Below are 24,245 nucleotides of genomic sequence, written 5' to 3'. Positions count from 1 at the left end.
AAAATCAGTTAATACTTACATTGTCAGTCAAAACATTTCTGTGCTATTATAAAACTCCAGACTTGTTTTAATATGCATTTATCCCAAAGGGTGAACATATTTCAGTGGCTGGCAATGTAATATCTTATAAAGAACATGGGCTTTCGCATCAGACAGACGCAGATTCATATATTTTGGCTCTTAATAGCTGTGTACCACTAATACACACTTAAACCAAATCCTAGATTCTTCCTCAGTGAAAGGGAAATAATTATACTTTTTTAGAAAGCTGTAGTGACATGCTTATTGAAACACTATTTATAAAAGCAAAACTGGAAAACAACCTCAGTGTTCAATTCCAGTTGTATTCATCAGATGTTGACACAATAATGCATGCAAAAAAGCATCTCCACAGTCTGTTATATGCAATAGCAAGCCTTTATTCTAATGCTTATGTGTGTGCAGATCAACTGTGATTGGCTGATTTAGGACAGGCTTGACTGGGCTGCTCTGTGGTGACAGTACTTGGTCCAGTTTGGGTTCAGATTTGTTCCAGATGTGCTTATTTTTTGGAAGTCCCAAACAGAAAGGACCAGGAGTTAGCTACAGACATTAGACCCAAACCAATTTGGACAAGGACAATTATCATTTCTGCACAAAATTCATTAACTTCCATTGGCCAAAATAAGTTTCATGGCCAAGCTTGAAATCGACAGTGTTAGAAAAGCATCTTCTGTAGGAGGGGAGGGAAGCAAACATTTGCTGTTTAATAATCCAGATTACCACAGTAGCTAAATAGTGTTTTAATGATTAAGCAAGATTCATATGATAAAGGCTATTTATAATTAAAAAAATAATAACATAATAGAATAAAAACAATTGGCATAGTAATATGCTTATGATCTATTTTAAAGGGAAAAGAACACATAAAAAGACATCATTGTGAAAAATTATAGGAAGGTTTTGGAGCAAAATATTAACTGACAGTGGTTATCTTTGAGGAATGAGATATTGGATGATTTTTATTTCTCCCCCTTTCAGTGTTTTACAAGTCAACTAGATTGATTACATATTTTTTTGTCATTTTAAAGTTAATTAATAAAACTTGTTTTTCAAATTTTGGAAAAACACAGCTTCTTATTTGGGGCAAGAGCATCACCACATTGCTATGGCTCAAGCAAGAAAAGAAATGTGAAAGAATGTTATAAATTACAAAGCAGAACAAAATGTAAGAGATTATTTTTATAATTTGGATTATGTCTCAAATTCCAGTATTTTATATTCAAGTAGGTTTTCCTTGAAATTTAAAAAAAAAGTTTTCATTTCATTTTATCTTTAGTCCCAAAAGATAGTTTCACTGAGTATAAAATTCTAAGCTGATGCTTCTTCATTTCTTTCTGAGTTTACTTCCAGAGCTCTAAAGATATTATTTTGTCTTCCAGTATTATTACTGAGAGGTCTGCTTTGGTTTAATTTTTATTTGTTTGGGGTTACTTTATCTTGTTTCTATTTTAAGATCTTTTCATATTTGATGTGATGTTTGACAATATACCTGGATAGGCTTTTTACACTTGGACTCCCCTGAAGCTAAAAGTTGATCTCCTTTGTAATATTAGAAAAGTCTAACTCATTAACACTTCGACGGTTTCCTTACATTCTTTATCTCTCTCTCTCTACTCTCTTTCTCCATCCGAAACTTCAGTTACCTTCTTGATCTTCTGTTTTGCTTAACCCTATATTTTATATATTTTAATTTCTTTGTCTCTGTACTATATTCTGTTTAAAGCCTTTCCCAATTCATTATTTGGTTCTTTTTTTTACAGGTATCTGGTGATTTTTGAACAATTTCTTGTCCCCTTGGTAATCTTGATATCTTGCTTCTCAAAACATGTGACTGATGTTCACTTCAGGGTCTGTATGTACCTTTTCAAAACCTACAATATTTTGAGTCCGATTATTTTGATGATGCCCACTCGAAGTTGCTTGATTGGCTTCAATCTCCTTCTTAGAATGTTCTTTCTCAGTTCATTCACCGAGATGTCACCATTTGGAGGCTTTTGTGTTGGATTTTTTTGTTGTTGTTGCTGTTGTTCTTGTATTTTCACTTGCATAGACTCCAGGCTTTGTCTCTATGTAGCCCATGCAGCTGTGGACCACCAGCTGTGGCACATGCTCTCAGGACAAACAATGATTTTGGAACTTGCTTGCTTCTTTGTATTCATACCTTCTTGCTATCTGCCCATTAAGATTTCCTTGTCTTTTTCATCAGTTCAGACCAGTAATACAGAAATATATCATTTTACAAAAACTTACTCATATTTGTAGGTATTATTTTCTGGGAGAATCTTTCTGAACAACTATCCTACCATATGTTCAAAAATAAAACTGCCTAATCACATTTTAAATTACCTGCTCACCTGGAGACAAATGAAAGCCTTTTATGGATATGTGTTATGCGATGCATGCAGAAATCCCTGAAACTTGGGCGCCTAGGTTAAGCCTCTGCCTTCGGCTCAGGTCATGAGCTCAGGGTCCTGGGATCGAGCCCCACATCAGGCTCTCTGCTCAGTGGGGAGCCTGCTTCCCTCTCTCTCTCTGCTGTTTCTCTGCCTACTTGTGATCTCTCTCTCTGTCAAATAAATAAAATCTTAAAAAAAAAAAAAAGAAATCCCTGAAACTTAATCCCATACCTGATATATATGAGACAATGAAGGAATAAAGAATAAATGAATGGAATCAATCATATAATCTTACAGCATAAGATCCTTGAAAAATAACTACAAAGTCAAAAAATCTAAGACATTACTATTTCCCCAAAAGATTTGGATGTCATAAAAACTTTCTCATTTTACTATAAAGATGCCTGAAAGAGATTTCATAGCCTAGTGAAAAATCTTAATTATCTGAGAAAGTTAAAACATGAAAATATTGCTAAAAATCTATCATTTATGCATGACTAGATACTTTTAAAAATATGCTACAATTGATATCAGACCAATATGCTTTAATTGCCTAGTTTTAACTTGTTTGTACCCAAGGAAAAGGCAGCCTGATGAGTATCTTTAACTATATTTTGGAGAAAATTTCTGTCCTCTACATGAAGGAGCCTAAATGACAGAGGTTAAAAAAAAAAAAAAAGACAATTTCTGGTAAAAATACCTATATTTTAGGGAAAGATTTGGGACCTGTGTCCTAGAGGCAGATTTGAAGCACAGTAACTTATTTTTTATTTTAATCAGCTGTGTATGGCCTGATCATTAGAAACTGAATTTCATGGATTGCATTTTTTTATTTTTAGGTTTTGTTTTGTTTTGTTTATGTTTGCAATATTTGTAAAGCCAAGCATTTAAACATGGAAACAGACATGAAATTTTTATATACTTTTTTATATACTTTATATATATTTTTATACTTTTTTTATACTGGAATGTTAATAAGGTTTAAAAAAAACCTACATTGATGAAAATTCCTGGGGAAAAGGCTGACCTGTGTTAGTGTCTGTGTATGTGTATGTGTGTGTGTGTATGTGTGTGTGTGTGTGTGTGTGTGTGTGTGTGTGTTGTGTCTACCTGTGTGTTTACACTTGTTTGTGGTTCACATATTTTGTGGTTGGATTATCCAAAGTTTGTTCCCTCCCTTCTGATGAAGACTTGCATTCCAACTTCATTGCAGTGTGCAGTTCTTCTGTGTGGTTTGCTTTTTCTTGCATCTGAAAATAATTTGGGAGAAACAGAAACATAAAATTTGATTTGGCCTGAAAATTTTTTCTTCATTTCTTTTTAAAATGTGACCAGTCCAGCCATTTCTATATAAGGATAAAGAGTCAAAGACTGGCTAATCCAGGAAAAATGTGAACCTGAAGACTTCTTCACATCGGATATTTGGACAAACCAATCCCAAAATATTCAAGACTTATTCCTTGGCTCTGAGAATTACAACATCATAGGGATAGCTCTTTTCCCATTATTGGCAGATCTTTTGCTTGTTCACACTTTGCCATTGAGATTTACTTTTTAATATTCTTCTTGAAAAGATTGAGTATAGAATGAACACTGTGCTCCTAAAGTCACAAGAATGCAAGGCAAAATGATTTTTTCAGGCATCAGTGCAAAGTATTTAAATCTGAAGGACTTCACTCCAAAATTAGACCAAAAATAGAAATCATTTTCTAAACTATGGAACATCCAATTCAATGAAACACCACCAGGCATATTTACAAGAGTTTTGAAACTATGGTTTGTATTTATTATAAAATTAAATGGAAAAGTAAGCTCTAAAATTATATGATGCTACATTAATACAACTATGACTTCTTTTAAGGTTAGAATAGAAAAAAATAAATCAGATAAAAATGCATCATCAAACTCTTAATAGTCTATCTTTTTGTTTAGAGAGTATGGAGTTTTTAAAAACTGTCACTTTTCTAAACTTAATGTGTGTAGGTATTTTTTTGATTTTTATTTCTGTATTATTGATTGACTGATTGATTGATTTGGAAGGGGTAAAGTGTTAAGGCAGAATATGTTTCCAAGAGCCTGAGTTTTGATTCTGTTCTTTACCATCTAGTCATGAGGGCTTTATACAGGAATATTTATGGTCCAAAAATACTGTTATCCTGTGACTGTATTTCATTCATGCATTATTCTGGTGATACATTAAAAAATGTATTTTCTATTCTACTTACATTATATAAGGAATCAGATAGCTGTTTATAAATATATTCATACTGACAGATGTCACAAATCACATTTTTCACTATGAAGTGACATTACAGATGCGAACGTTTGCCTTGATGACCCCAAAATGGCTGGATCTGGCAAGGTTTAAGGTGATTGCTGCTTAATACAGAGAATAAACACCAATATGTAGTACTGACAGAACAACGAAAGCAAATGTGGGTTAAGAACAATCGCTTTTATGGGTTTCCATGTGTTAGGTTGTCTCATGCAAAGGCCCGTTACTTTAACACTTAGATATTGCTTTAAATCCTCAGGCTCTAGTAGGTATTAATCATAATAAATACCTCATGTGAAATTATTTACCATGTATATTTTCTCTCAATCTAACGTTTTACATCATCATACTCAGTCAACTTAGCTCTAAAATAAAAGGAAACCATGACAATTTCCAGAATGTTTAACTCTAATGTATACCCTAGCTCTGATTTTCACCTGACATAACCTAGTTTTCAGTATGAACTGTAGAACGTGCCTTCAACCCATTAGAAGTTACATAGTTTTCTATTCTTTACTGTATTTGAACAGAAATACTTTTCCCTGTAATCCAAGGCTGATGCCTTCCAGTACCTTCAAGCACTACCTTCTGGGGATATGATTTCCTAGTAGTTTTTTTGAAAAATGTTATAAAATAGCTTACCGGAGACCACAAATATTCCCCTGCATCGTAGTGAAAATTATATGCAAGTCTCTTGAGCAGCCTACCTATTTAAATTAACCACTAGAGAGTTCTGATAGTAGCATTTGCCATTTAAGGCAGACCAATCACCTTAACCATTTTAAGAGCACATTTGTCCTGACCAGTCTGGTTGAATTTTTTCAATGAGAAAGTCATTTTTCAAGCAATAAACATTTTTATGGATATGAAATCCATATGGAAACATGGGCATTTTAAAGTGAATACTAGAAGGCGTTCTACAAAACTATGGTCATCACTCAAGCTAGATGTTCAAATGGGTTTTATTCAAAATAATTATAGATAAACTCTATATTTTAGCTGAATGAGGCTAAGGAACAAAATTTTAGGTAGAGATGAATACTTTATTGCTTTATTGGGTCTTATTAAAGTTCTTAACATTTTGTATTATACATACTGATTGACCTGGCTGGGTAAAGGGCTTACCACATCCCTTAGGGAGCATAGATTTCCATAGTAAAACTGGGGCACTATTAGCAGACAGATGGAATGAAGCTTGGGAAGGCAAGAAAAAAAAAAAAAAAACAGTGCTTTTTATGTATTTTCCTTGTTTAAGTTAGAACCAATGAGGTATATGCGTGAAAAATAATAGTTTCCCCCCACAAGTCCTAGTTATTTGAAATATTTGAACCTTCTTTTTCTTTTTCCCTTCTTCCCAATTTTCCCCCTCCCTCCCTCTTCCTTCCATCTGTCCTTCCTTTTGCCCTTTTGTCATCCCACACTTTCCCTCTCCTTCCTTACTCTTCCCTTTCTTCCTTCCTACCTTTCTTCTGTCATGACCACATTGTCATTCTAAAGCATAACACTAAAGATACAGGCCTAGTTCAGGTTGATAATTGACACTCAGATTCAGATCAAACAACAGTTCATTTATCATGGCTTTTTCAGTTTTGTAGCTTGCTACAAAGTCATTTAGGTATTTGTGAAGAATTAAGCTATTCTTTTCTTTAAATAGTAATTGCTTTCTCAAAATTTAAGAGGATAGAATGTCTTTAATTTCAAGTATTCCTTCAGATATATTTCTTAAAAGTCTATGTTGTGCTGTAATAAAATTTTTATAGAGTTAGAAAAAAGTATTCTTAAAAGAAAAAAAAAATTGTGTAAATGGGTCTAGGACTATTGGTTTGTTGCTTATTATACTCAGAGTTGGTGTTTGATATTGAATAAAGGAATATTTTCTTATATTAATATTGGTCTAAATTTATATAATGACATTAATGATACATATGTCAAAGTAGTACCCCCCAAAACACTAGAAATTTTGCTTCCCCCCAGTGAACTGGAGAACTTGTGACATGGCAGAAAACCTTTCCCAAAGGCTGCTGTTGTGGTTGGTTTTAGAAGTTGCATTTCCCCCACCTACTATTTGTTCTATTGTAAATTTTATGAGTGAAATCCTTTCTGTTTTTCATTTATTTCCTCCTGCAAATCATTTACTGAAAGTCCAGATAATATTGTACATCTTTTACATACTGGCTGAATTTGTCATATTATCATTAGATCAGAAGATGCTATATATGCATGGTTTGGGGCTTGTCTATGATTATGAATAGCTGATCCAGTAGAATTCTTCCAAAGACAACAGGCTAAATTTGATTGCAATTAAGATGATTCACATTTTTTATATCCAAGCATATATAGAGAGGGATCATTTTATACTGAAGTAATACAGTCAATGGAGCTGATTTCAAGCTATGTCTTTGAAATGCAAATGCTTATAGAGAGAGGTAGGAGTTCGTTTAAAATTGTCAGTGAGAGGAGAAGATGGAATAGACATACTTTTCCTTATTTGTCCCACCATGGACAACTAAAAATCCTGGGATTGAGCCCCATGTTGGACTCCCTGCTCAGCAGGGAGCCTGCTTCTCCCTCTCCCTCCCATTGCCCTCACCTCCTGCTCATGCTCACGCACTCTCTTTCTCTCTTAAATGAATAAATAAAATCTTTAAAAAAAAATAGAGGTATACAGGGGCAGTCAAGCTGTGCCAGCTTCCAGCTGTTCTATTTCCAGGTTACCTTCCTTAAAAAACAAACAAACAAAACTGAATATAGGAAGATATACAAAACAAACATAGAAGACTGAAAGATGAGAGAAGAAGGAAGGCTGACTAGGAACTCAGGACCCAAGAAATGACAGTGATGAATTCCCTGTATTTTATTTTTGCCTCATATATCCCAGATTTGGAACTAAAGAAACTGGTAACTCAGAAACACAAGTGGATATGGACCCAAAAATCCCCAACAAAAGCCTGTTCTCCTTAGCTAAAGAACCAGGATTAGGATGGTCTAGCAAGAAAGAAAAGCAGTTATTTTAGACAATAACTGCTCTACTTTAGCTAAATACCACAGGGAAGAAAAATTTGGCCCCACCCTCATCCATGCCAGCGAACGCTAACAGGAGATTCTAGACTTCCACCATCATCAGGCTATGAGGAATGCCCCTCAACATTGGGGCAAGGCCAGAGAAACTCTAGTGTAGCATCAGGATTTTCACCATCATCCAGCAGTAACGAAGCCATCTTCCCATTCTCTGGAGTTACGTGCAGAGCAATAGGATGTACTCCTTTCTCTACCAGCAGGATGGTATCAGAGGATGCTTATTGGGGGGGGGGTCTGAATTCTCACCATCATTAAGCACTAATAAGGAGCCCCTTCTCTTTTCAGGAATCAACCGAGGTGGAAACAAAAACTAAAAACCCATCTAGCAGTAGTGAGGTAATGCCCACACTTCGCCTGCCACAGTGGTGTAAGAAGAAGCTATAAAATTACCAGATACATGGAAAAACATTACAAAATGTTAAAATGTCAGTTCACCAAAAAGACCTAGCAATCTTAAATGTATATGCACCAAAGAACAGAGCAGCCAAATAGGGGGAACAAAAACTGATCGAACTGAAAAGAGAAATAAGTCTACTGTTACAGCTGAGGATTTCAACATCCTTCTCTCAATAATTGAGAGAAAATCAGCAAAGATGTAGAAGAACTCAACACTGCCATCAACCCACAGGCTTGAACTGATATTCATAGAAAACTGCCCCAATACCAGCAAAATACACATTCTTTTCAAAGATCCATGGAACTTTGCTGAAATAGATGACACCCTGGGCAGCAACACAAACTAAAACACATTTAAAATAAGTGACGTTAATACAAAGTGTGGTCTTGGACCACACTGGAATCAAACTGCATACCAATAGGAAAAAGATAACAGGAAAACCTCTAATCATTTGGAAACTAAACAACATATTTGTTACCATGGGCCAAAGAGAAAGTCTTAAGGAAAATTAAAAAAAAAAAAAATATATATATATATATAATTGAGTGAAAATTAAAATACTGTACATCAAAATTTGTGGATCACAGCTAATGCAGTTCTAAGGGGGAAATTTATATCACTAAATGTTTATATTAGGAGAGAGAAGATATTTCAAATCAATAATCTACACACAGAAGTTTGATAACTTAGATAAGTAGACCAAATCTTCAAAAAGCGCAAGCTACTACAACTCACCCAATAAGAAATAGATCATGAAAATAATTGCAATAACACTAGAACCACTAAAGAAATTGCATTCATAATTTTGAAACTAATTATACAAATATCTAAAGAAAAATTAATATCCATTATATATACAATATTTTAAAAAAAAGGAATAGGAGTAAACATTTCCCAGTTAGTTTTATGAACTTAATATTACCCTGATACAAAAATAAGACATAAGTAGTACAAAAATTAAAAGTACAGACTAATAACCCTCATTAATATAAAGTAAAAATCCTTAACAGAATATTAGCAAATACTATTCAGCAATATAAAAAAAGAATTATATGTCATGACAAAGCAAGTTTTATTTCTGGGATGCAAGGCTAGTTTACTATTTGAAAATCATTAATATAATACACCATATTAACAGTCTAAAGAATAAAAATCACATAATGGTATCAGTTGGTACATAAAATGCATTTGACAAAAATTCAGTATTTATTCATGATTAAAAACTCCCAGAAAATTAGGAATAGAGGGGAAATTCCACAACTTGATAAAGTGCATTTTCAAAAGCAAAAATAAAAACCCTACAGAAAAGATAGACATAATGATGAAAGACTGAATGCTTTCCACCTTAGATCAGGAACAATCCAAAGATTTGTGCTCTCACTGTTCCTGTTCAAAAAGTAACTGAAAATTCCAGTCAATTCATATAATAAGAAAAGGGGACAGAAGCCATAGAAATCATTACACCTCCCCAAAATAAAATACTTAGGTATAATGCTAACAAAATATGTGCAAGATGAGGAAAACTACAAAACTCTGATGAAAATGAAATAATAAAAAGAATTAAGTGGAGAGATAGTCCATGTTTGTGAACTCCATATTGTTAAGATGTCAGTTCCCAACTGACCTATGGATTCAGTGCAATCATAACCAAAATCTCAGAGAATTATTTGGTAGCCTTCAGTAAAGTGGTTCTGAAGTTTCCACGAAGAGGCAAAAGATCCAAAAGAGCCAACAGAGTATCAAAGAACAGGTTAGAGGACTAACACTACCTGACTTCAAGACTTACTATAAAACTACAGTAACCAAGATAGAGTGATATTGATGAAAGAACAGACGAAGAGATCAATGGAACAGAATAGAGTGCCCAGAAATAGATTCACAGAAACAGAGTCAGCGGATGTTTGACAAAGAAACAAAGGCTAGGCAATGGCTCAAAGATGGTCTTTTCAACAAATGTGGTGGAACAACTGGACATCCACGTGCAAAAAAAAAAAAAAGAATTAATCTAGACACAGGCCTCACACACTTCACAAAAAATAACTTGAAATGGATTATTGACATAAATTTAAAGAACAATACTATAAAATTCCTAGAAGAAAGCGTAGAAGAAAATCTAGATGATCTTGGGTGTAATTTAGGTATGACATCAAAGGCAAGATCCATGAAAACAATAATTGATAAACTGGACTTCATTAAAATGAAAACCTACTCTGCACAACATAATACCAAGAGAATGAGAAGATAAGGCACAGACTGGGAGAAAATATTTGCAAAAGACACATCTGATAACTGTTTCTCAAAATATACAAAGAACTTATAAAACTCCAAAATAAGAAAACAAACAACCTAATTTAAAAAATGGGTCAAAGATCTTAGCTGACATGCCACCAAGGAAGATATGCAGATAGCAAATAAGTGTATGAAAATATGTTCCATATTATATGTTATCAGGGAAGTGCTAATTAACACAAGGAGATAACCACTACACATCAAGTAGAACGGCCAAAATCAGGAATTCTAGCATTAAGTGCTGGTGAGGATATGGAGCCATAAGAATTCTCATTCATTGCTGATGAGGATGAACCGGCACAACCCCTTTGGGAGACAATTTGGCAGTTTCTTACAAAATTAAACACACTCATACCATACAATCCAGCAAGCACCCTCTTTGGTGTTTACCCAGAAAGTTGAAAACTTATGTCCACACAAAAGCTGTACACAGATCGTTACAGCAGCTTTGTTTATAATTGCATAAACTTGGAAGCAACCAAGATGTCCTTAAGGAGATGAATGGTTAAATAAACTGTGGTATATCCAGATAATAGAATATTATTCAGCTCTAAAAAGAAATGAGTTTTAAAACCATGAGAAGAGGGATGCCTGGGTGGCTCAGTAGATTAAGCGTCTGCCTTCAGCTCAGGTCATAATCCTAGGGTCCTGAGATCTAGCTCTGCATCGGGCTCCCTGCTCAAAGGGGAGACTGCTTCTCCCCCTCTCTCTCTGCCTGCTGGTCCCCCTGCTTGTGCTTTTTCTGACCAAAAAAATCTTAAAAACAAAACAAAACCATGAGAAAACATGGAGCAAACTTAAACACATTGTTACTAAGTGAAAGAAGCCACTCTGAAAACACTACATACTGTATTATTCCAACCATACGACATCCTGTAAATTACTAACTAGGGAGATGAAAAAAAAGTCAGCAGTTGACAGGGGTTGGGGAATAGAGAGATGAGTAGGCAGAGCACAGAGGATTTTAGGGCAGTCAAAATACTCTGCATGATGATAATATAATGGTGGGCGCAAGTCATTATATATTTGTCCAAACCAAGAGACAGTGTAACACCAAGAGTGAACCCTAAGGTAAACTATGGACTTCGGGGTGATAATGATGTTTAGTATGTAGATTCATCTAGCATAACAAAGGTACCTACTGGTGAGGGATGTTGATAATGGGTGTGGGCAGGGGGTCTATGAAAAATCTCTGTGCCTTCTTCTCAATTTTTCTGTGAGTCTAAAACTGCTCTAAAAAATTAAAATCTTTAAAAAAAAAACCCACACAGATTATAAAGGAAAAAATAAAACTGTTCATACTTGTAGAGGATATGATTGTCTCTCTAGAAAATCCCAAGGAGTCTATAAACTCCTAGATTTGGTAAGTGAGTTCAGCAAGATTGCAAAATAAAAGATAAGCATATAAAATTTAATTGTCTCCCACAGGTGTCAGGCATGGTCAGCCAAGGTTAGCAAGTTCAGTGGGGTCCATAGCAGTGGCAGCAGCTACAGGTGGGAAATGATGCAATAAATATTTTTTTAATTAAAAAATAGTAAAATAAAAGTGGATTGTAATTTTGTATACTAACAATGAACACACAGACATCAAAATTAAAAATACAATGCCATTTTGTTCACTCAAAAAAATGATAAAGGTATAACTCTAACAAGCACATATGCTGAGAACTGTAGAATGCTGATGAAAGAGATCAAAAGGGATATAACTATAGAGCCATACAGTGTTTGTGAATTGAAAGACTCAACCTAATAAAAATTGTCAGTTTTCCCCAAATTCCCATCTAGGTTTAACACAATTTCCATCAAAATCCCAGCAAAGTTTTTGTGTAGTGAAAGATTATTCTAAAGAAACTCCTCTTCCTGTTTTCAAGACTTATTATAGAGTGATGGTAATTAAGATAGTATGATGAAGGAGGAATACACACATAGATCAAAACAACAGAATAAAGAATCCAGAAATAGACTCACACAATTATACCCAAGTGATTTTTGATGCTCAAAACAAGCCACAGACGAAGAAAAAAATTGTCAGGCCACATATGCAACAAGAGATGCATATCTAGAACATAGGAAGACTCAAAACTTAGTACGTAAACAACTCCATTGGAAAAGGGGAGAAACATTTCACTGGCCAGGATGCCCAGATAGCACATAAGCGCATGAAAAGATGTTTAACAATATTAGCCATCAGGGAAAGGCAAATTAAAATCTCCATGAGTTAGTACTACACACCTATCAAAATGACTAAAAGCAAACATAGTGACAACCCAAATGCTAGTAAGAATGTGGAGAAACTGGATCACTTATACATTGCTGGTGGGAGTTTAAAATGATCTAGCTATTCTGGTAAACAGTTTATTGGTTTCTTAAAAACCAAACATGTAACGGCCCTACAGCCCAGCAATTGTGCTCCTGGTCATTTCATTCCAAAGAAATGAAAACTTAACGTTCACAAAAAAACCTGTGCACAAATGTTCATAGGAGAATCACAGGTAATATAAACTGGGATGGGGGCAGATTTTGTTTAATGGATGAAGGATTATAAATACTGTGGTATATTTATATCATCAACTATATCTCTGTCATAACAAGGAATTAATTACTGATACACATAACAACTTGGATGAATCTTCGAAGAGTTACATTACATGAAAAAATTCCAATCCCAAAAGGTAACACATTGTGCAGTTTCATTTATATAACATTCTTAAAAATAACAAAAGTGTGGAAATGGAGAACAGATCAGTAGTTACCAGAGTTAGAAATAGGTGGGAGGGAAAGGAAGATGGGAGAGAAGTAGGTAGCTATACAAGGACAAAATGAGAGATCTTTGTGGTGATGGAAAAGTGCTACATCTCTTTTTTAAATCAATAAATCCCATTTATTTTTTGTATATTAAGATTTTTTAAAACTTAAATTCCAGTTTGTTAATATACATGTAATATTAATTTCAGGTGTGAGCTAGAGTGATTCAACACTTCGATTCCATACAATACCTGGTGCTTATTACAAGTGCCCTCCTGAATTCCCATCTTCTATTTCGCCCATTCCCCCCAACCTCCCCACTGGTAACCATCAGTTTGTTCTCTGTAGTTAAGAATCTGTTTCTTGGTTTGCCTCTCTCTTTCTTTTTTCCCTTTGCTCATTTGTTTTATTTCTTAAAATCATATGGTATTTCTCTTTCCCTAACTGACTTATTTCACTTAACATTATACTCTCTAGCTCCATCTATGTTGTTGCGAATGGATGATTTCATTCATTTTTATGGCTGAGTGATATGCCGTTGTATATACATACCTCATCTCCTTTATTCATTCATCAGTCAGTGGACACTGGGACTGTTTCCATAATTTAACTATTGTAGATAATACTGCTATAAACATTGGAATGCATGTCTCGCTTTGAATTAGTATTTTTGTATTCTTTGGGTAAATATATCATAGTGCAATTGCTGGATCATAGGGTAGTTCTATTTTTAAGTTTTTGAGGAACTCCCATACTGTTTTCCATAATAGTTGCATCAGTTTGCATTCCCACCAACAATGTAAGAGAGTTCCCCTTTCTCCATCTCCTTGCCAACACCTGTTTTTCTTGTATTGTTGATTTTAGCCATCGTAACAGGTGTAAGGTGATATCTCACTTTAATTTTGATTTGTATTTCCCTGATGATAAGTGATGTTGAGCATTTTTTCATGTGTCTGTTGGCTATCTGTCTTTGGAGAAATGCCTGTTCATGTCTTCTGCACATTTTTAAATTGGATTATTTGTTTTCAGGTGTTGAGTTATATAAGTTCTTTATATATTTTGGACACTAACCCTTTATCAGATATGTCATTTGCAAGTATCTACTCTCATTCCTCAGGTTGCCTTTTGGTTTCACTGATTGTTTTCTTTGCTGTACAGAAACCTTTTTTTTTTTTTTTAATGTGGTCCCAATAGTTTATTTTCATTTTTATTTCACTTTTCCTAAGAGATATATCTAGAAAAATGTTGCTATAGCCAATGTCAGATAAATTACCACATGTTCTGTCTTCTAGGATTTGTATGGTGTCAGGTCTCATAAGTCTTCAATCAAATTTTTAGTTAATTTTTGTGTACGGTATAAGAAAGGGGTCCAGTTTCATTCTTTTGCATGTAGCTGTCCAGTTTTCCCAACACCATTTGTTGAAGAGACTCTTTTTCCCATTGCATATTCTAGTCTCCTTTGTTGAAGATTAAATGACCATAAAATATGGGTTTATTTTTGGGTTTTCTATTCTATTCCATTGATCTCTGCATCTATTTTTTGACAGTACCCTACCGTTTTGATTACTACAGCTTTGTGATATAACTTGAAGTCTGGAATTGTGATACCTCTAGTTTTATTTTTCTTTTTCAAGATTTCTTTGTCTACTCAGGGTCTTTTGTGGTTCCACACAAATTTAGGATTGTTTCTTCTACTTCTTTGAAAAATGTGTTGGTTTTTTGATAAGGATTGTATTAAATCTATAGATCATTTTGGGTTCTATAGATATTTTAATAATACTTAGTCTTCTAAACCCATGAGCATGAAGTGTCTTTCCATTTCTTTGGGTCATCTTCAATTTCTTTCATCAGTGTTTTATAGTTTTCAGAGCACAGGTTTTTCATCTCATTGGTTTAGTTTATTCCTAGGTATTTTACTTTTTGGTGCAATTGTAAATGGGATTGTTTTCTTAATTTCTCTTTCTGCTACTTCATTATTATTGTATAGAAAGGCAATAGATTTCTGTATTGATTTTTGTGTCTTGCAATTTTACTAGTTTTGTATCCTGTGACTTTAGTAGCTTTTCGGGGGAGTCTTTAGTGTTCTCTATATGTAGCATCATGTCATATGCAAATAGTGCAAGTTTTACTTCTTTACCAGTTTGGATGCCTTCTATTTCTTTCTCTTGTCTGATTGCTGTGGCTAGGACTTCCAGTACTGTGTTGCATAAAAGCAATGAGAGTGGACACCCTTGTCTAGATTCTGGCCTTAAGGGAAAAGCTCTCAGTTTTTCCCCATTGAATATGATGTTCACTGTGGATTTTTTATATGAGGCCTTTATTATATTGAGTTATGTTCCCTCTAGACCTACTTTGTTGAGGGTTTTATCATGATTGGATGTTGTACTTTATCAAATGATTTTTCAGCATCTGTTAAAATAATCATATACTTTTATCCTTTTTCTTGTCCTTTTTTTTTTAAAGATTATTTATTTATTTATTTGACAGACAGAGATCACAAGTAGGCAGAGAGGCAGACAGAGAGAGAGGAGGGGAAGCAGACTCCCTGCCAAGTAGAGAGCCTGATACAGGGCTCAATCCCAGGACCCTGGGATCATGACCTGAGCTGAAAGCAGAGGCTTTAGCCCACTGAGCCACCTAGGCACCCTGGTTTTTATCCTTTTTCTAATTGATGTGATGGATCACATTGATTGATTTGTGAACATTGAACCACCCTTGCATCCTGAGAATAAATCCCACTTGATTGTGGTGACTTTTTTTTTTTTTACTATATTGTTGGATTCTGTTTGTTAGTATTTTGTTGAGGGTTTTCACATTTATGTTTATTAGAGATCCTGGCCTATAGTACTCTTTTTTTCCTATGGTATCTTTATCTGGTTTTGGTATCAAGGTAACACTTGCCTCATAGAATGAAGTTGGAAGTTTTCCTCCCTCTTTTATTTTTTTGAATAGTTTAAAAATAGGTAATAACTCTTTTTTAAAATGTTTGGTAGAATTCACCTGTGAAATCATCTGGTCCTGGACTTTTGTTTTTGGAAGTTTTTTCCCAAATTTCATTGCTGGTAATCAGTCTGTCCAAATTTTCAACTTCTTCTTCCTTTACTTTTGATAGATTTTTATATTTTTAGGATTTATCCATTTCTTCTAGATTGTCCAGTTTGTTGGCATGCAATTTTTCATAATATTCTCTTATAATTATTTGAATTTTTCTAGTGTTGGGTTTTATTTCTCCTCTTTCATTTGTGATTTTGTTTGTTTGGGTCCTCTCTTTTTTCTTATTACTTTGTTGTTGTTGTTGTTTTTTAAATTTGACAGGCAGATCACAAGTAGGCAGAGAGAGAGAGAGAGAGGAGGAAGCAGGCTCCTTGCTGAGCAGAAAGCCAGATGTGGGGCTCGATCCCAGGACCCTGGGATCATTACCTGAGCTGGAGGCAGAGGCTTTAACCCACTGAGCCACCCAGGTGCCCCATATTACTTAGTTGTTTGTTCGGTTTTTATTGATGAGTCTGGCTAGAGGTTTATCAATTTGGTTGATCTCTTCCAAGAGCCAGCTCTTGGTTTCATTGATCTGTTCTATTGTTTTGTTTTGTTTTGTTTTGTTTCTATATCATTAATTTCTGCTCTAATCTGTCGTCACCAAAATTAAGGTTTATAATGTCAAGTTGCTACTGAAATTACTTACTTTCAAATTTTGGAGTGAAAATTATGTTACCTATAGGTATCTGGGGTTAGGATAATTTCTATTTAAGGTCATGTAATTTTGCTGTCAGTTACTTCTCCCATGCTGTATTAGAGAAATTCTTTCAGTGTCATTTATAAAAGTCATTAACAGTCTGAAATGATACAGTGATAAATTCTGGATTTATAGTCAATTACGAAATACTCATAAATATTCAATTATAGTCATATAAATGAGTACACTCATATAAATGAATGCGGTATCCTTTTTGTCTCAAAGCATATTTATTACGACTATGTTGCCCAACAATAAATATATTTTTGTCAGTCTGGGAAAATATTTGCAGTATTACTATGTTTCCATAAAATAAAACTCTAGCAAGTAATGTAGCAGGAATCATAATGAACAATATCTAATAGTATTTTACAGAAGCCATCTGTAGTGTGGTGAGCTTTTAATTAAAGACAATTTTTAGGGTGCCTGGGTGGCTCAGTGAGTTAAGCCACTGCCTTTGGCTCAGGTCATGATCTCAGGGTCCTGAGATCGAGTCCCGCATCGGGCTCTCTGCTCAGCAGGGAGCCTGCTTCCTCCTTTCTCTCTCTGCCTGCCTCTCTGCCTACTTGTGATCTCTCTCTGTCAAATAAATAAATAAAATCTTTAAAAAAAAATAAAGACAATTTTTAGTGGAACCTGAGATTACCAATGATAAATGTACTGTTGTCTTGGCGTTGGGAGATTCCAGATTCACTGGTTGATTATTGTATGGACTCAGACATTAAGTTTAATGTTGGAGTCAAATTACAAAAAGATAGCTATAAAGATAGAGATACAGATCCTGATTAACAGTAAGTAGACTCCTACAGACAATGACTGATAAACCAGGATGAGTACAAACTGATCCTATATACAAATAAAAAAACAAGAATAATAAAAGAGTATGAAAGAGTGACTACAATTAATACTTAAAAAATTTAGCTTCTAGAAATAATTATGGACCATTGCATTTTGGAGTTAAATAACATTAAAAGAATTTTCCACTGGCAACAATATTTTATAGATTCTAACTATATTAAAAGATGGACAATTTTCAACATTGGTAGGGAAATGGATGCACACACACAGTTGGTGAGAGTATTAATTTTATCACAGATATTTTTGGAGGGAAATTTTATAATAAATAATAAAACATAAAATTTTTCTTAGTCTTTGGCTCAGTTGTGGCTCTTGTAGAAATCCAGTGTAAAGAAACAATCATGCACAAGGATAAATAAATATGTTGACTATTCATCATTTATGATCATGAATAACTAGAAATAATAAATAACAATATGCTTGGACATATTATACTATATTCACACTCTGGCATATTATACAGTCATTGAAAAAGCAGATCAATATGAATTCCTGATTTTAGGGGCAAGGGAATTGCTGTTTTCTCTTTTTACTTTATATGTTCTCCTGTTATTTGAATATAGTTTCAAAAAATGTATTACTTCTGTAATTTTTAGTGTAAATTAAATGACATATATAATAAATGAATAGATAAATAGACAATAGATAGACAGAAAAATAAATAGGTAATAAAATAAATAGATAAATAGAACTAAAGAAAAATATATAAACAGAACTAGCACTGTGAAAATTATGGGAAGATTTGCATATTTTTGTGGAAAATAAGCTTACTAAAGTAATTTTTACAATAATTTTCCAATAACTAATATTTGTTAGCATAATTATGAGGTCAATTATGTGTGAGTAAAACTTAGATACTGCTCTGCTTAAGATTTCAAAATTTTAAGTAGATCTAAGAGTGTATATAAATGTATCTTGTCTTTTGTGAGGTTTTTCTTTAATTAATCAGATATCAAAGACAAGTAAAATAAGACCTAAATTTTAAAAATATCTGAGAAAAAGTACTGTTACCAAAAAGAGGTGAACGTGAGTAATGAATGTATGGGCATTGAACTGGACATTGAACAATTTCCATATACAAAGTACATCTTGTATTAGCAATAAAATTAAAAGTTTTTCACTATATTTAGGTTATATAAATAAATATGATTCACGTTTCAGCTTGTTTATTTGGCTAAATCTTTAGAGGAAAAAGTAAGTATTTCAAAGATTGACATTAAACTCTACCGTATCATAGATTTCTCAGGACTTTGGGTTTCTGCCCTTAAAAAAGGGGGAGGTAGGGGGATACTAAATCAGTGGTGAGCAAGCTGTTGCACAAGGTCAAATAAAAAAAGTATTTATAGGCTATGTTTTTAGCAAGCAATAAAAATTATATCTTTTCATATCAGGAAATGCAGTAACTATCACTGGACTTAAGTAGTCCTTCATTAATTTGTTGTTACTTGAGGGTTTCAAAATGTTAGCCAATTTTCCAAAAATGGAAATAAATGATACACACTGTAGCATCCAAGTATAATGTTGTAGCATGTACAAAATTTGTTTCTGAAAATAATTCTGAAACAAATTTATTTTGTAATCTGTGTGATGATGAATTTTATGTGTCAACTTGGATGGGCATGGTGCCCAAATATGTGGCTGAACATTATTCTGGATATTTCTATGAGGGTGTTTTTAGATGAGATTAACATTTAAATTGGTGGACTTTGAGTAGAGCACATTGCCCTCCATAGTGTAGATAGGGTTCATTTAATTGGTTCAAGTCTTGAAAAAATAGAAGACTGAGCTCCCCAAGCATGAGAGAATTCTGCAACACTCTGAACTGAAGAGCAACACCTGCTTTCCCCTAATTTTCCAACCTGACAGTCTTTGAACTTAAACCGTAACATTAACTTTTTCTCTGGGTTTCCAGCCTGCTGGCCCATCCTGCAGATTTTGAACTTGACAGCTTCCATAATTGCATGAGACAATTCCTTAAAATAAATCTTTATATATATGTAAATCCCTTACACACACATATACACATGCATGTACACACATCCTATTGGTTCCGTTTCTCTGAAGAACCCTCACTAATACAGTCTGTTTCGTTTTCTCAAAGTATACTTAATTAACTTTAAAATGATTTTCCCATTGCAAATAAATTAAGCAGCAATTCTCATGCCTCACAGTCCCGCTTCGAGGTATCTCTCTGACATAGGCAACAGCTCTCACTGATTGCTTAGTGAATCTATTCTTGAATCTTCTTTCTTTGCAGACCGAAGTGCACCCAAAGTATTAAAGACCACAGAGGTCCCAGATGGGCCAATGCACCTGAGTTTTCCCTCTGACAGATTAGGCTGTATGTGGCCAGGAGGCTCAGGAAGTTCATTTTTAAGGTTTCCCCCAGAGATCACGTATAGTCTATTATTCTAAATGTAACATTTACTATAAATTGGGTGTATAGATGATTGTACAAGCTGGAGCAAGGAACTGAGTGGTGAACACTTGCTACAATGTTGCTATTGTGGGTGCAGGATTTTAATTGGCTTTGGAAACATTGGTTTTCTCATAGTAACAATGATTTAACTGGTCATGACCGTGATAAAAAGGCATTTGTGGTATTCATAGATAAAACTATGTGAGGGACCCACGGTCATAAAGGAAGGGTACAATAGCTGCCAATGTTTATCATCCTTCAAAATATAAAATTATGCTTCCTCTCATAAAATTCCAGAATTGAAAAGATGTTATAGAGATGTTATTTTGTTAAACTTCTCATTCTAGAGATTAAGAAAATAGTCAAAGAGGTCAAATTGCACTTCATCAGACCTACGAGGTCTTAAGATAAAAATGGTATATGAGGATTAGGCCCAGGAAGCCCCAGAAGGCCCAATCAAGCAGCAAAGTCCGGAGGCGTCACCTTATGTTTCATTCACCACCGTTGTACGAGCAAGACCTCTTAACCAACGTTTACCTGTTTTGCATAGGATGCCTTATAATAGCTGACAAAAGAGGAAAAGAGCAAATTTATGAACCGTCAGCTAAGTATGAGCGTACAAGCTAAAAATGGGTTGGGACTTCCCTATAGCCCTCTCCATGGTGACCTTGAGAGACATTAGTTGGTGAAAATCATCTCAATAGGCAGAGCTCCAGGTGGTAAAACTGATATTCCTCTTTTGGCAGAAAGAAAATAGCCCACGATTAAAATCTATGTAAATTCATAGATGACAAATAGCTTGGGAGGAAAAGGGGGGGAATATCAGGGACAAAAAGGTCTGCAGTCGTGATTTGTGGATGGACTCATGGGAGTGGGCGTGAAGTGTGGAGATCTTTGTGTTGCATGTTTGTGTCCACAAGAGAACATCTACCCTGGAACAGGCATTAAACAAATAACCAAGTAAGCAAAGTGGACAAAATGTCAGCCAGTCCATGTTAGCCAACTTTCTCTGACCCCAGTGTTTGAACACTGGAGGGAACAAAGAAATAAAGTAACTGTGGTGTCAAGGATAGAGGCTGTGTATGGGCCCAGCTATGTGGTGTCCCATTTACTAAGACTGATATAACTCCTGCCATTGCTAAATGACCCAGCAGTTAGCAAGAGAGAACAGTGCTAACCCCCAAATACAGCACCATTCTTTCAAGAGGCCAAGCAACCAAGAACTCTTTTTGAAACTACATATATTCTAGGTATGATTTGCCTTTCCTGTTTGAAGAGCCTCAGACAGCATCATTAGCCATGGGATTACAGAAAGTTTAATTGATCCACATGAATTCCGAATAACTTCACATCAGACTAAGGTGTTTTTAACCAGGGGTGATCCCCGCCCCCCCATGCTCCCCCCCCACTCCCCCACTCCACCCCCACCCCCGCCTCCGGGGGACATTTGGCAAAATCTGGAGACACAGTTTGTTGGCACAACTGAGAGGATGCTACTGACATCTAGTGGCTAGAGGCCAGAGTTGCTGCTAAACATCCTACAACAGGCAGCAGTTCCCTGTTGACAAAGAATTGTCTCACCCAAAACGTCAATATGCCACTGTTCAAAAACTCTGGACTAAGAGACTCACTTTATGGCAAAGGAGGTGCAACAGGGGGCCCACAATCTGAAGAACCACAGGTCCTGTCACATACCACAGTGAAAAAGCAGCTGGCATTGAAGAGCAATAGAATAGCTTATATTTGTCACAGATAAGGCTCAAAAATGAAACCATGCAAAGATAGGGAGTCCTCTTCCAGGACCCAGGATAGACTTGTATCAGTGACTACTATGTGGAGCTGTGCCCCATTAGTTAGAATACATGGTGTCAGGAACCAAAGGGTGAAAGTAAGAATGACCCATGCTTCCTTTTTCTGAAATTCTGACCTCTTGAGTGTTCAGTGGTCTTTGTGCCTAAGATGGAAAACACCCACCATGAAAACACAAAGTACAGTTTATGCCCGTGGACTTCATACTACTCATGCCAAGGAGCCAGGTATCTCTTAGTACTTCTTTGCCCAGTTTCGATGTTAAATGGACAAATACAGTAGCCACAGTCTCAAAAGGGCTTAATAACTTGGGGTTTAGGCAAAAAGATATGATTTTTGGTTATCCCACCAGTCTTGGTAGACTAAGTCACCAAGACCATCACAGGTACTATCTGTAGGAGAAGAGAATCTAGGCTAGATTGTGCACTAAGGAAACAGTAACTTATCACAGCTGTAGCTGTGAGGGCTAGAGTTTTCTCTGTTAATTTGCCTCTAATAAGTTTGCCCTAGCGAAAAACAATCACCACAGCCCTGGAGGAATGACGTTTAGGGCTTAGGTAAAGCAAGAGGAGTGAAGACATATAAAAGTGGACAGTAATGGCTATTGTGTTACCCTGCCCAGATTCCTTTTCCAGGAAGGAAGGACTAATTCCCTTAACTACTGAGTGTGTTGCTGGATGATAGCTCTCAGCTGCCAGTCCTCTCTGGGCTTTGTTCTCCCCTGAAGAGAGCCTCATTGCACGAGATCCTTCTTTCTCTGGAGATCCCTCTTTCTCTGCCCCCCAAGATTGGTGGAAGGCCAGGTCCCCTTTCCCCAACTCAGGATGTATCTAAAGGGCCATTCCAACCTCAGGGCAAGCTTAAGTGCATTTGTTACTGTCACTCAGCTCAGCTTCTCCCTTGGCCCAACTCTGCTTCCTTACCATCCTGCACAAGTATTGATCTTGACAGCAAGTCCCCCAAAACTTTGTGTACACAAAACTCCATCTCCTAGCCAGCTTTCTAGGGAATCTGACCTGCAACATTAGTACACGCACTATAGTCCAGGCCCTTCAAGATACAGGGAAAGCATGCTGCTTAAACGTGCCAGAGCGTCCCTTCTTCCTTGACAGCTTACCTTCGAGGGTCTGTTCACAGACACACAGCATTCCCTTCCTTGCTTTTACCTCTTCTCTTTCATGTCTGGGGAAGTTTTCTCCTAGAAGCCAGAATAGCAACTGTTAGATTGAGAACGAAAAGCACATAAAAGACTGTCCTTTCTTACCTCATTTTTATCTGCAGCAAGTGCCCTGTGATAAAAAGACTGAAAGGAATTGCAATTCATTTAGTCCACCAAATATTTGGCCTGAAGCATTTGTTTATGAAATGCAAAACTCAGCTTGATCTAGGCTCAAGTTTATCAGTGTTCCTCTTTTTCCGTCTTTCAAACATACTGACTTTCTGTCAATCTTGATTTTAATCACCTTCAAGAAGACTGTAACTTGGATTTGTTTTTCCAACAGCCATGTCAGATTCCTGTGTCTGTCATTTCTCTTGTTGTGCATAAGCCTCTATTGGGGGTAGGAGTGCGGGGTGGGGGGAGGGAACTGGCTGCAGTAAAGGACCAGTATCAAATATGAACTGAAGAACCAGTGGATAAGCTCAGTAATATTATAACCCACTTGAAATTATAGTCAAATTCCTAATTGGCCAGATCTGAGTTCTAAATATCTCCACTCAGCAAATAAACTCAGACTATTCCCTGAAGTGCACAGTTCTATGGGAAACAATCAGAAAAAGTTAAATATAATTGGGATAATTTTGTTAAGTGCTTAATGAAATTCACCAGTGAAACCATCTGAGCCCAGCATTTTCTTGGAGGGAAGGTTTGGTTTTTTAATTGAGATATAATTGGCATGCATTATATTGGGAGTTTAGGTTGTACAACGTAGCAATTTAATATATGCGTATTTGCAAAATGACAACTATAATGAGTATAGTAACATCCATCACCACACTTAATTACACATTTTTTCTTGTGATGAGAACATATAAGATCTACTTAGCAATGTACGAATATACAATACAGTATTATTAAATACAGTCACCATACTGTATGTTATTTACACAGCACTTACTTATTTTATACCTGGAAATTTGTGCCTTTTGGTTAATTATGACTTTTATTTAGTTAATGGGACTACTCCATTTTTTTCTTTCCTTAT

The 24,245-nt window shown here is 35.4% G+C and overlaps 1 long non-coding RNA gene across 1 annotated transcript; it reads right to left on the bottom strand.

The window, feature by feature from the left end:
- Positions 1–3,543: 3,543 nt before the first annotated feature.
- Positions 3,544–23,346, bottom strand: LOC122899189. Its single transcript, XR_006383097.1, has 3 exons — positions 23,306–23,346; positions 23,159–23,239; positions 3,544–3,688 (listed from the first exon to the last, which is right to left on the bottom strand). It is a non-coding gene; the product is annotated as an uncharacterized LOC122899189 (long non-coding RNA).
- Between the last annotated feature and the right edge of the window lie 899 nt (positions 23,347–24,245).

The sequence above is a fragment of the Neovison vison genome, chromosome 1, assembly GCF_020171115.1.
Source record: "Neovison vison isolate M4711 chromosome 1, ASM_NN_V1, whole genome shotgun sequence".
Taxonomy (NCBI): domain Eukaryota; kingdom Metazoa; phylum Chordata; class Mammalia; order Carnivora; family Mustelidae; genus Neogale; species Neogale vison.
This window is presented reverse-complemented; position numbering and strand designations above follow the sequence as displayed.